The following is a 13,059-nucleotide window of genomic DNA, read 5'->3' on the forward strand; positions in this document are numbered from 1 at the left end:
AAGCTCTCAAAAAACTCTTCTAGTTTTAGGATCTGTGTCGATATTGATCATTGGTCATCTGGTTTTGTAGATATTCCAAAATTCCTTGGGGGACCGACTCGTAACTAGAACCCCCCGTTAATTTCTCAGGCTACAGAATTTTAATCTTATTCGTATATTCACTATTCAGAACAATACATTAATAAGAGTATGTTGTGAAAAAATGAAGCAATTTGGTGCAGCCGTCTTTAAGTAATGGCCATTTAGGTTTCTGGAACCATGCTGGTCAAATAAAGATCTTAAAAACTTCAAAAAACATCATATCGTAATTTTCAGATATCTCCAAGAATACTGAACCGATTTATATGATTTTTTCAGAGAAGCTCCTTATTACCTGGCATTATATAGCCCACATTTTATTTTTTTGATAAATTGATCAAAAACAAAATGGCCGCCAGAGACATTTTGTATGGAAAATGTCGGTCCCCCAAGGAACATCGGAATATCTTTAAAACCAGATGACCAATAATTAATATCGACACGGATTTCGAAACTAGAAGAGTTTTTTGAGAACTTGTGAAAAAATGGTGCAAAAATATTGAAAAACAAAAAAGTTATAACGATTTGAATTTGAATTTTGCGGTAAAAAATGAAGCTGCCGGTAGAGGGGTTAATCAGCATCATAGATGCATACATATATTATTATAGCACCACAAATGCTTACACGCCTAATAACAGCACTTCTACTGCTAAAAAACCCTATTGCTGCATACAAGCATTAAATAAGCACTATATTGGCTCTACATTTGCATATAGGGCATGTTTAAATGTCCTCCAGTGTTTTGACAGATATAGCACGTGCTTTGTGCTTGCATATAATTGTAAGAGAGTGTCAAAAATAAATCTTCTCACTACTACAATCGCAGGTTTTATGACGGGGAAAAGTGATGGTTTAAATTGGTCACTTTTCTTCTCAATAATATTCATCCTAGGGTGCCGGTGCCATTAGTGGACTACCTAAGCTATAAAAAATGATTACGAAATAACGAAAATCCTTAACAGAAATCTTTTAGCGTCAACAGAAAGATTTAAACCTTTACTAAATGGGAAAATATAAAAAGAGTGATAAAACTAATTTTTAAACATAAAATCGTTTGAGCCACTATTGGTACGCGTGTTCCAGTAGTTGCGCTAGTGCTCCAGTAGTAGACGTTCGGGAATGATACAAGGAATTTTAAACAAATCGATGGATTTTTACATAAGTTTAACATTTTTTCCTCGGAACAACAACTTATATCTTTCGAATGAAGCATAAAGAACATCTCTAGGGCTTTCTTCATTTCTATACATCCATTTTAAAAACTGCTTCCATCCGTTGATCCACTACTGGAACATGACGGCAACTACTGGTGTAAAGGAGCATTTTTTTTAACATAAACTTAATTATTTATATGACTTTTTGATAACATTAAAAGTTGAAATTTGGCAAATCGATGAAACTAGAGGCGATCTATCCACCAAAAACAGCACATGTCGTTTCTATCGAAAAATGTACGTTTTAGTCCAATCTACTGGTACATAACAACCATTGGTACCGGCACCCTGTGTGGCTGAAGGTGCAAAGGAGCAGGACTTCAACAACTCAACAATACGGGTGTCGCAGGTTCGAGACACAAAATGAGGAAGGGTTTGCCATTGCCACATTTTGATCCTTGTTTTATGATGATGACATAATAAAACAAGGATCAAAATGTGGCAATGGCAAACCCTCAAAAAGATGAAAACCACCTAAATGAATGAGTCTGATACAGAGAAGTACTATCTGAATCATATTATTAAGGGTATTCACTTAAAGTCGCGTAATCTCCAATTTTGCGTAACTTTAGCTATGAAACTTTTCAAATGAAATATTCCTCATTTGATTGGGTGGAATGTCAAATGTGAAAATTATGATCTAGTTATCCACAGCTCTAGCCACTGCATCGCGCTGTAAACATCATTAATTTCAAAAAAAAAAAAAACTGTTTTTCCAGCTCGAAGTTTTGAAGAATTTTCGGGATTATTGAGGCAGAATTTAGCAATTTAATAACGTATTGATAATACTAATGGAGGTTAAACATTCAACTGAGGCAAATTATCAGCGCATCAGCATTTTACTTATAGAAAGCCATATTTGATATTTAGAGGTTTCATATAAGACTGCTTTCACCAGATCACCTGTAGATGATTCCGAATCATGCAATGGGAAGATAGCCCAGTAATCCTAAGAAGTGCCTATCTTTTCATTCAATTCTAAAACGGTTTCAAACCATTGAAGTCAGTTTATTGTTTGTTTTCACCCAATTGTGCAAAGTAAAAAGGCCAAACTTTGCCCCTGAGATGAACCAGCCACGAACTGAAAGTCACGGACATAATGTTAACGAAAATAACTATTCAGAACAAATTCCACGTTTCCGAAGTCGCTGAACCTATAGTAAAAAAAAAACTCGTGTAATATCGAGGTACCCAAGTAACCAGTAAGCACGATAATGCGGCACGGTAACAGCATTATATGCGCATATAGGGTAATCATTTGATGCATGTCAGTTTTATATACGCATATAATGCTATTATAATGCCAGAAAAGGCGAAATAGCGTGCCATTATGATGCCAAGATATAACCGTGCTTCTCGGCACCACTAATGCTGATATAAGACCACGTGAGAAACGTCAGTTGTTTTCGCCAGGTTTTTAGGGCGAATATTTTGTGCTTTCGCGTACGCAGCCAGAGAGCTTTCGCGTATACGGCCAAGCAACTGGTACATGAGGTAAATAAATGAATGAATGAAAACGGAAACCTCTAATAGTAAGCAAAAATATAATATATGTTATATATATATAACAGTACTTATCCGCTTTGGTGACGACGAGACGACAAAAACATAAATGTAGTATATGAGATTCCTTGTGGTGCATGTGAAAAATCGTACGTTGGTGAAACAAGTCAATTTTTGTGTAAACGTCTAAGTCAACATAAGTATAATGTAAAAACAAAAAACATATCTGGTACAGGATTGTCACAACACACTATAGAAGAAGGACATATTTTCGACTTTGACAAGACAAAAATACTTGACAAAGTTACAAATAGCTACACTAGATTAATAACAGAAACTTTTCACATTAAGATACGAGGCGATGATAATGTTGTAAACAAACAGAAAGACTCTGCCAATTTTAAGACGGCACACAACTCTATTATAACTAAGCTTAAATCTATTACCAACACATGACCAGAAGATATTTGTATGTATGTTGTATGTAGAAATTTATGTATTATAATGTTTGTAAAAGTTATGGCCGTACAACTGTAAACAAACGGCTAGAAGATTGTAAGGTGTTAATTTTATGTTTTTGATGTGTTCTAAATGTTAAAAAATATATTTTAGAGTCCGCAGAAGATGGTCGTAGGCCAGTAAAACGACCGAAACGTCCGGACAATCTGGCAATTTATTTGTACGTTAATTCTCGCCGAAAACAAATCGATGATTCACTGACACAACACTTTTTTGTAGGTCTTACCGTTTTCGAGTTATACAGGACTATAAAAAAAAGTAAAAAAAAAACTTTGGGACTTAAAAAAATCGATGTTAGAAAAACTTTTTTCTCTAAAATATGCCCAATTTGCAATGTATGGACGACTTTTAGTAAATTTAATTACCAAACTTTTTGCTTAAGGATGATCAAAATCTGAAGTGGCCGTTTTTTTTAAATCGACTTTAAAGTTTTGAATATTTTTTTTTTCAGTGTAGAAAATGTGTTTTTATTTTTTTTAATATTTTTCTCAAAAACTTCAGGAAATTTCACGACAGTCCCCCATACAACACTTTTTTGTAGTTCTTACCGTTTTCGAGTTATACGGGTTTATAAAAATAAGTAAAAAAACTTTGACCCTTTCCAAATGTTAGTCTAGATCGATTTTGAAAAAAAACAAAATATGCAAAGTATCTTAGTTTTACATACTTTTGACATCCAGAAAGTTTCATTGAATTCTGAAGAGGTGCTGCCAATCGCGTGTCGAGTTGGCGTGAAATCCGCCGCTCTTAATACTTCCATCATATATTTTTCCTTCTTTGAATCATAGGCTATTCTTTATACTTATACGGTCAATCTCATCTAATTTAATGACTGTAAGAAAGGGACTTTCTTTCAATAATATGCTGTTTTGTGGATTCTTGCTGTTCTAATAGTTATTGGAATCGTAGATGTAAATATTTCCGTAAAAAAATGCACACCATGCTAAATGCTGAATACTCTGATATGTTAAATTGGAGCTTGACTGTTAAATTGACTTCGAAATCAAAGTATACTTTTCAAATTCGACAAAATTTAAATATTTTCAAGGTGCTTTCGGCATATGTGGCTGATCATAATTGTTTGAGAACCATCGAAAGTTATTGGAAGAAGGGCAAAGGAACTGTTTTCATCACATTAAATTGATGAGCAGATTCGAAGTGGAAATGTTACGCTTTTATTTGCGTCACACTACCAGAATATTATTGAAGATTATGTCATGATGACATGAATTTTTGACTTGACTTTAGATTGTTGTCTTCAAGTTAATAATTTGCATTTTAAGTACTAATAATTGCATGGATCTCAATCTTTTGAATTAACTCAATTATGTAAAAAAATATAACAAAAAATGTCATATACTCACATCACTGAACTCGCTCATCGCAAATATAAACCAAACTAAACTTTGCTCATCCCAAATATAAATGGATACATACAAAAACTGATTAAACTAAACTTAAGAATGTCCATGATAACAATCTTCTTCCATAACTTCCGATAATGGATTCAATAATTAATAACCAACCAATAAACTCACCCTCTCGTAACGGTTTTTGTAAGAATTTTCCATTATTTTTTATGAGTTGTTACACAGTAAGGACACCTACCCACCTCCATCTACGTAATGCAATTTGTAAATGGACCCGAACATTTTTCGATATGAGGAGATTTTTGAATGGCACACACGCAAATTATTTTATGCCAATCGTTCATAATGCCTAACGTACTTTATGCCTAACATCCATTATGCCTAATGTCTTTATGCCTAACGTCTTTTTGCCTAATGGGGTATACTCGATGATATGGATATGGATGTCGGCAGAACATTTGGAACGGTACAGCGTCCAAAAATGTGAACATTTATATGTAAAACTTACCTTAACTTAGAAAAAAATAGTTCAAAATCATCACCAGGCATCTATGATCTAAAGAACATGAAATGTCTGTGATACCAACTAAACATTAGGCATATTTGCAAGGAGATACTGCTCGGTACCGACCTGATCAAATTCACCCCAGTGATTAATTTGCCCTGGATTACGGTAGTGCTTTCTCATAGAATACTAAGGTGTAGAGTAAGGTGGGGCAAAAGTTCGACCTTAGTGGTATAATCAAAGTTTCCAGGAAAACAATAGCAGTTAAAACAAAACAAATACCATACAGTGAATCTTGAACATATTGGCTATAATTTTGCTGAACAAACTTGTGTCAAAATATTTACCTATTTTTAGTTATAACAGTTTCAAAGTTGATTGTCTTATTCGAACTTTTGCCCCACCGGTGGGGCAAGAGTTCGAATCTAGTGTGGGGCAAAAGTTCGCTGGCTAAAACACAAAATATCGATCCTTTTATGACAGGCATACTTTACACCAGCCGTAAACTTAAGTTTGACGAAAAATACACACTAAATTTTCATCAAAAAATTGCCCAAATCCGGGTTAATTGTAATATACTCAAAATTAGCAGTTTTTCACAAAACTAAGTGGAAATGTAAAATTTTGGTGACAGTTTTCACACGATCAGATTTGTCTGAACTAAATTTGAAGATAATATGTGGATTTTAAGCAATTTGCAAATTTTTCCGTGTTTTTATACATGGGTCGAACTTTTGCCCCGCTGATTCGAACTTTTGCCCCACTATGGGCCAAAAATTGTTTTCAAGCATTTACGCAAAAACTAATACACCTCAAAGCAACCTTATGATAGGTCTAGAAACGCCCTTACATAAAATATTGAAAAGATTTTATCTTCAATTGATTCCATGCTACGAAATTTTGACAAAAAATTACAATATTCACGTCGAAAAACAACAAAAAGCCATAACTTTTCCAAATCTCAATCATTTTTTATGATATTTGGGTTGAAAGTCTCTTACTCGAATAGCATTCAAACCACCATGACATTTTTAAGATTTTTTTTGAATTGAGCTAGAAATCTTAAAAAGAAACTCTTACCCCACTCGAACTTTTGCCCCACTTTACTCTACAATATAATTTTTGAAGCATTATCGAATAATCTTAACAAAATCAAGAAAAAAAAATATCCTGCTTCGATATAACGTAACCTCGATATGACGACACGAAAATAAAAATCGAGTTACGATATATCAACACACTTAACCAGACACTCGGAGTTCGGTAAATTTCCGGAATACATCGGTGAAATAGAAATTTACTGATGATTCGGTGTTTTATAGGCCGATTACCGATATCTGTAAATTAAAAGACAAAAGGTCTGTGAATTTTCACGATTTCGTTAAGAACACGGTGAAATATTTTACTGATTAATCAGTAAATCAGCCATATTACCGAAATCCGTAAAATTATATGCTGAATTTCGGTAAATCATGTCCTTCATTACCGAGATCGGTGACATGGACAGCGAGAAACGTCAAATCTGCAATAATATATTTTCGTTCAGCTCTTGTGTCTTGATTGGATGTGTCTGAGTGGTTTAGTGGAATTTTTTGTTATTTCGTGCGAACAATTTATGCCAAATAGAAGGAGCAAAGCTAGATGGTAAGATTTCTTGCAGATAAATTATTCGGTGTCTTATATTCACAAGCAGTGAATCAAATTGTCATCCAAGGAGACGAAAAACAAACAACAAAGCAAGTCGCTCACAACCCGTTTATCTATACTTTTGCTGTTTGGGATACAATCAGAAGCAAAATTGTCATGACAATCACAGGGCACAACATTATTGCAACCTTTTCAACTCGCAATAAATCAGTTATTTGAGACACAAAACTAAATTTGTTTTATGCATGCTGTTTGATAGTGTGCCAATGTTTACCAACACAGAGAAAGTTCTCGAAAATTGCAATGCAAAGCCCAGAGAATTACTGCGCACGTGGTGATCGATCTTTGTCATATTCTGTTCAAATGATGACAAACTGATGTTGCGGAATAAAATTGTTGCAACAAGAATAGGAGATGACAATGTCTTAGTTGTTGGGTGACAATTTATTCACTGTTCACAAGGCAAAACATGTTTTCTTATTCAGATGGTAAGTGTTTAGGTATGACTACCTTCAATCGAACGCTGTTCCAGTACATAATTACGTATAAGGCAAACGATTCAAGAGATCGATTCCTACCACATAAACAAATGCAATCGTAAAATCATCCTGCTCCGTAAAAAGGAATTATAAAACGTAACCTGGATATCAGCTGAAGCACGGGCAGATGGACGTTTATTGGCCACGGGATCCTGATTTACCGGATTACCGCGAGCTTCAACAAGAGGAAGAGTAGGCCGAACAAATGATTTTTCCCAATAAAATATATAACTATGAAATAGAAAATATGGTTTTTGTTGTTTCTTAATAAGATTAATTCGTCTCCACAATAAAAACACAGTTATTCTGTAAAATAAATTACAAACCACTCGTTGAACGTTACCGACCAGTCGGTTAATTTGACAGTTGCTGCTCTTGTCCTAACTTTCAGATGTGTCGCTAATTGTTTCGTTTACCGAATCGATTACCGACGGTTCAGCTGTTGAGATTTCGGTAAACGAATCACCGAAGTCGGAAATTTTTCCTTAGTGTGAAGGTATTACTGTAGTTTGGATCACGCAAACATGATTGAATTTAGCATAATTTGATATATGAATGTATTTTGTACAGTATTGAAACTAAATGTGGCCAAACTACAATTTTGGTGAAGCACCTCCTGTCCCCCAGTTTCGAACAGCTTGATTTGCTATATGATATCTTTGCAATTTTTGCACTAGTGTCTCAATATACATTCATTTTTCAACGATTTCGTCTATCATGGAATCAAACATGCAATAAAAATAAGAAGAATGAAAACTCAGAACAACATCGTAAAATGGGTTATTTTTCGTCATATATAAAATAGGTTTCAAATGGACATCTTGCAAACTAATTAAAAATCAAATTGTTCTGAAAATATTGCAAATGCATTGAATTGGTTATAAAATACTATTCCTGGAGAAAAAAAAACATTTGAAGATTTACAAACTTACAGAAATTGAGCCATTCCCAGATTGTTTCGTGTATTGGAAGCCACGTTTTATGATACGCCAATTTTGTTCTGGAATACATCAACAAAATGTAATGCCATAATTCATTTTTATATTTTCAATTTGTTTTGTGTTCTCTATAAAAATGATAATATTTATCATAAATGGGTAACAGGATCGCATAAAATCATTTTTTTATTATAAATTCAGTGGCTTAAAGTGTCCAGTACTGGGGGATCCTACAGTTTGCCAATAAAATGATTTCTTATTATTATTAACCGACTTTGTTTTTTCGGGGGTCACCGTTATGGGAGAGGTCATTCCTTTGCTATGGGAATAGAGTAAAGTGGGGCAAAAGTTCGAGTGGGATAAGAGTTTCTTTTTAAGATTTAAAACTCAATTCAAAACAAAACTTATAAATGTCACGGTGATTCGAATTCTGTTCAAGTAGAAGTTCTCCAAATATCATAAAAATCGGTTGAGATTTGGAAAAGTTATGGCTATTTGTTGTTTTTTGACGTGAATATTGTAATTTTTGGTCAAACTTTCGTTTCACGGAACCAAATAAAGATAAAATCATTTTCAACATTTTATGTAAGGGCGTTACTAGACCTACCATAAGGATGCTTTGAAGTGTATTAGTTTTTGCATAAATGCTTGGAAACAATTGTTGGCCCATAGTGGGGCAAAAGTTCGAATCAGCGGGGCAAAAGTTCGATCCATGTATAAAATCACGGAAAAAAAAATCAAATTGCCCAAAATCCACATTTTATCTTCAAATTTAGCAATATTTGCCTGATCGTGCGAAAAATATCACCAAAATTTTACATTTTCACTTAGTTTTGCGTTAAACAGCTATTTTTGGGTATATTACAATTAACCTGGTTTTGGGCAATTTTTTGATGAAACTTTAGTGTGTATTTTTTGTCAAACATAAGTTTACGGCTGGTATAAAGTATGCCTGTCATAAAAGTATGAATATTTAGTGTTTTAGCCAGCGAACTTTTGCCCCATACTAGATTCGAACTCTTGCCCCACCGGTGGGGCAAAAGTTTGTTTAAGACAATCAATTTTGAAACTGTTATAACTAAAAATGGCTAAATATTTGTACACATGTATGTTCAGCAAAATTATAGCCAATATGTTGAAGGTTCACTGTATGGTATTTATTTTGTTTCAACTGCTATTGGTTTTCTGGAAACTTCAATTATACCACTAAGGTCGAACTTTTGCCCCACCTTACTCTTATTAAATTCTTATCTTTTAATCTCCTCCAAACTCAAATCAACCCCACTGGGTCGGTCAACGAACTCCACAAGTGGTCCTATATGCCATCAATCAAAATGCACCTGAAACACACAGAAAGCGTACGAAAAAGATACGGCGACACGGGGTTTTTCAATCCAAACATTGAACTTGAACTTTGGCGCCTCTGCTGATGGCCGAACGGATTTTTTTTTCGTTTGAAAGCACAAGAACAAAAACGCACCGCTCACATCGCATAATGGACGAAAGAATGGCAAACGTCAGCGCACACCAGCTCATCGCGACAACGAATTCGATTTACATGTTGAATTTTTTAGGGATAGTGTACCAATAGTTGATCAACTAAGGAGAAGCAACGATAATATGTCGATTAAAATATGAAATACATAAGTTTAACCTTTACAATACAGGGAAATTTCAAAATTCAAAATGTCATCGTTCGATCGATTATGGTGAAATTTTAAGGAAAAATGAAAATTAAGTTCTATTTTCGATGCATGTATTAAAAATTTTGGCTTTGGTGACGATTCCACAGTGAGGTAAAATGTTTGTTGGGATTACTAGGATATCTACAAAATAAAATAGTGGGCAAATGTAAATAAAAACACTGTAAATTGATCTATTGATCTAGGGTTCATGATAGATAAAACATAACTTTAAAATCACATTGAGGGCATTCAAGCCATATGTAACAAATATACAAAATGTCTGTATCCACTTATTAACAGAAAATTAAAACATTGTGTTAAGAACAAGCTTTTGATCTTCAGACAAACTTTCAGGCCAGCCATGTTGGAGGTTGAATCATATAAGCATCGTTCAACAAAGAAAAATGAAACATGGTCATTCATTTCTTCAAAACTCTCTACCTCCACTGTTGGAGCTACCTCCACTAGGGGAGCGTTTACCCTACCGTAAATTTATTATTTAAACCCCACCGCCGAGCTACCGCTTCCTGATTTTATTTCATTTTGCAAACACTTTTTAGAATGCTTCTGCCTCGTTACGAGCGGTCGCCACATGCGATGGTATTTTCCCAAAGATAATGGACCCAACTGCAATGATGGTAACATTCTAAACAAAAGGAAACTTTGACGGCGAGACAACGCTCATTTGAGGGACATTAACCATGTGTGGGTGTAAATTTTGTACCTACGCTTTTGACTCGCTATGAGCAATATTCGCTCGCCCGGGAAAAGGTGAAAAGCCTAGTCGCATTTTGTTCGCTAATTTACCATAATTGCGTAACAAAGAGGAATAGCAAAATTATGCTAATTCGCGCCAAAACCGTTTAAATGGAAAGGTTATTTAACTTTTGGGGTAATGATTTATTATTGCTTTAGAGGAAATGGAAACCAATAGAAAACGATGTTGCGGTCCTCAACAAGTCCCATATTGTCTAGTGGTTAGGATATCCGGCTCTCACCCGGAAGGCCCGGGTTCGATTCCCGGTATGGGAAACTTTTTTTCGTAGTGATGATAGTAAGGATTTCTTCTATATGTATGGTCCAAGAAACGCTGGCAGAATGGTTTCGCTCGTTTTTTAACAGTGTTACAATACAAATACAGGCCAGTTGCCGGCTTCTGAAGGATTGGCGTTACCTACATGAAAAATTGAGTCATAATTGAAAACTAGTCAAGCATTTCAGACCAATCGGACAGTGGATTCAGATATATTCATTATTCATAAAAATAATCAAATCAAATCTCCATATTAGGAAAACTTGTTCTGTATTAGTCACGAACTACTTTTTCAGTACGATAGTAGAATCAAAGAACTTTTAGTCCTTTTACTAATGAGTTCATCAACCTTAGACGGCATTCGTTGTGATTTAGAAAGGCAAACTTATGGGCAGGTACTTAATTGAGCCCTCACCTAATCGAATCACGTCATGAATCTTGTTCAACCTGTATTCGGATCGAAGTACTAGGTTTCATTCCAACAAAGAATGGTACAAAGCGCTTGTTCCTGTTCATAAAATTCAATAAGCCACTGCCTCTTTGTAACTGGTAAATTCCTACACCAAAGTGCGGCAAATCCTTTCACTTCTTCGCGGGTCACCTTTGCATCAAAGTTTTATGCTCGCAACGTTTCCTTATTGCCTGCCGTTGATTTCGCTAGAAACTAGAGGCTGTGTTCCACCACCTCCCATTCTGATCGACCGTTTGTGTTGTCTTCGATTCGATCATAAAGCATAAACAATCATGGAATCGCGAGCGATAATAAAAAAAATGCCTTCTTGCTTCTCCTTAATAAGGGCTTTCTCGTCGACACAATCTTGCGAGAAATATCAATTCGGACCACGCGCTCTGCTGCTGTTGCTACGAGTTTCTCAGTCGACTATAGAGCCACAACCAGAATATCCAACCGATTCGACATACACTTCCGTGCAAAAGTTTTTGGTCACCATCGAAACACATTATTAAGTGATTTGTCCAAACGTCAAGTACACTTCTTTTTTTTCTTGGCATTAACGTCCTCACTGGGACAGAGCCTGCTTCTCAGCTAAGTGTTCTAATAAGCCACCTGAGAGGTTTCTTTACCAAAGTTGCCATTTTCCCATTTGTAGGTATATCGAGTGGCAGGTACGATGATGCTTTTATGCCCAGGGATGTCAAGGAAATTTCCATTACAAAAAGATCCTGGACCGACCGGGAATCGAACACAGATACCTTCAGCATGGCTTTGCTTTGTAGCCGCGGACTCTAACCACTCGGCTTAGGGTGGACCCTGGACGTCACGTACACGACTAGTTGAAAATGTTTATGGCTCATTTGTAAGACAATGAGCTGATCTTACTTTGTTCATATTTTGGTGACATTTTTTTTAAATTTTGTTCACTGAATTTAATAAACACGACATAAGAACTGTCTCCTTTAGCACCCAGACTTGCTCAGCATTATCTCGCGTTGGATTCAAAGCAACCAGAGCTGCTTTCCAAAGCGAGATTTTTTTTTAAAATTTCTTTATTAGTATCATTCCAAACATTACATTTATAAGAAATGCAGCTCTGGTTGCTTTGAATATGAGCTTGCGCTCCTCTTTGCCTTCTACGTTCCTTACTCTCTTGTAACACCTCCTGGCTCCTGGCTGTATGCTTGATATCGATCCATCGAGGCTCCCGTTTTCGTGGCATTGTTGTATCACTTGCCCTTACCATCGTTGCTGTCAACCTTAACGCATCATCAAAGTTCATGGCATCGCTGTCGATACGAAGTGCCTCAACAAAGAGATCTTTGCTGGACCGTCTGGGATTCGAACCCAGACACCTTCAGCATGGCTTTGCTTTGTAGCCGCGGACTCTAACCACTCGGCTAAGGAAGGCCATGTCAACTTGAAGGTTTCAAATAAAGAGTTCATGTGGAAATATTGTAAATTGAATTTTGGAAGCATCATGAGAAATCTTCCATTTTTGCAAGTATGAAGAAAAACTACTCAATTTTTTTTTGCAATCGACTACACATTACTCGCAGGCTTCGTCCTTTGG

The 13,059-nt window shown here is 35.5% G+C and overlaps 1 non-coding gene across 1 annotated transcript; it reads left to right on the top strand.

Moving 5' to 3' along the window:
* Positions 1-10,959: 10,959 nt before the first annotated feature.
* Positions 10,960-11,031, top strand: Trnae-cuc. The gene has a single exon. It is a non-coding gene; the product is annotated as a tRNA-Glu (tRNA).
* The last annotated feature ends 2,028 nt before the right edge of the window (positions 11,032-13,059 follow it).

This window comes from Aedes aegypti, chromosome 2 (genome assembly GCF_002204515.2).
Source record: "Aedes aegypti strain LVP_AGWG chromosome 2, AaegL5.0 Primary Assembly, whole genome shotgun sequence".
NCBI classification, from domain to species: Eukaryota; Metazoa; Arthropoda; class Insecta; order Diptera; family Culicidae; genus Aedes; species Aedes aegypti.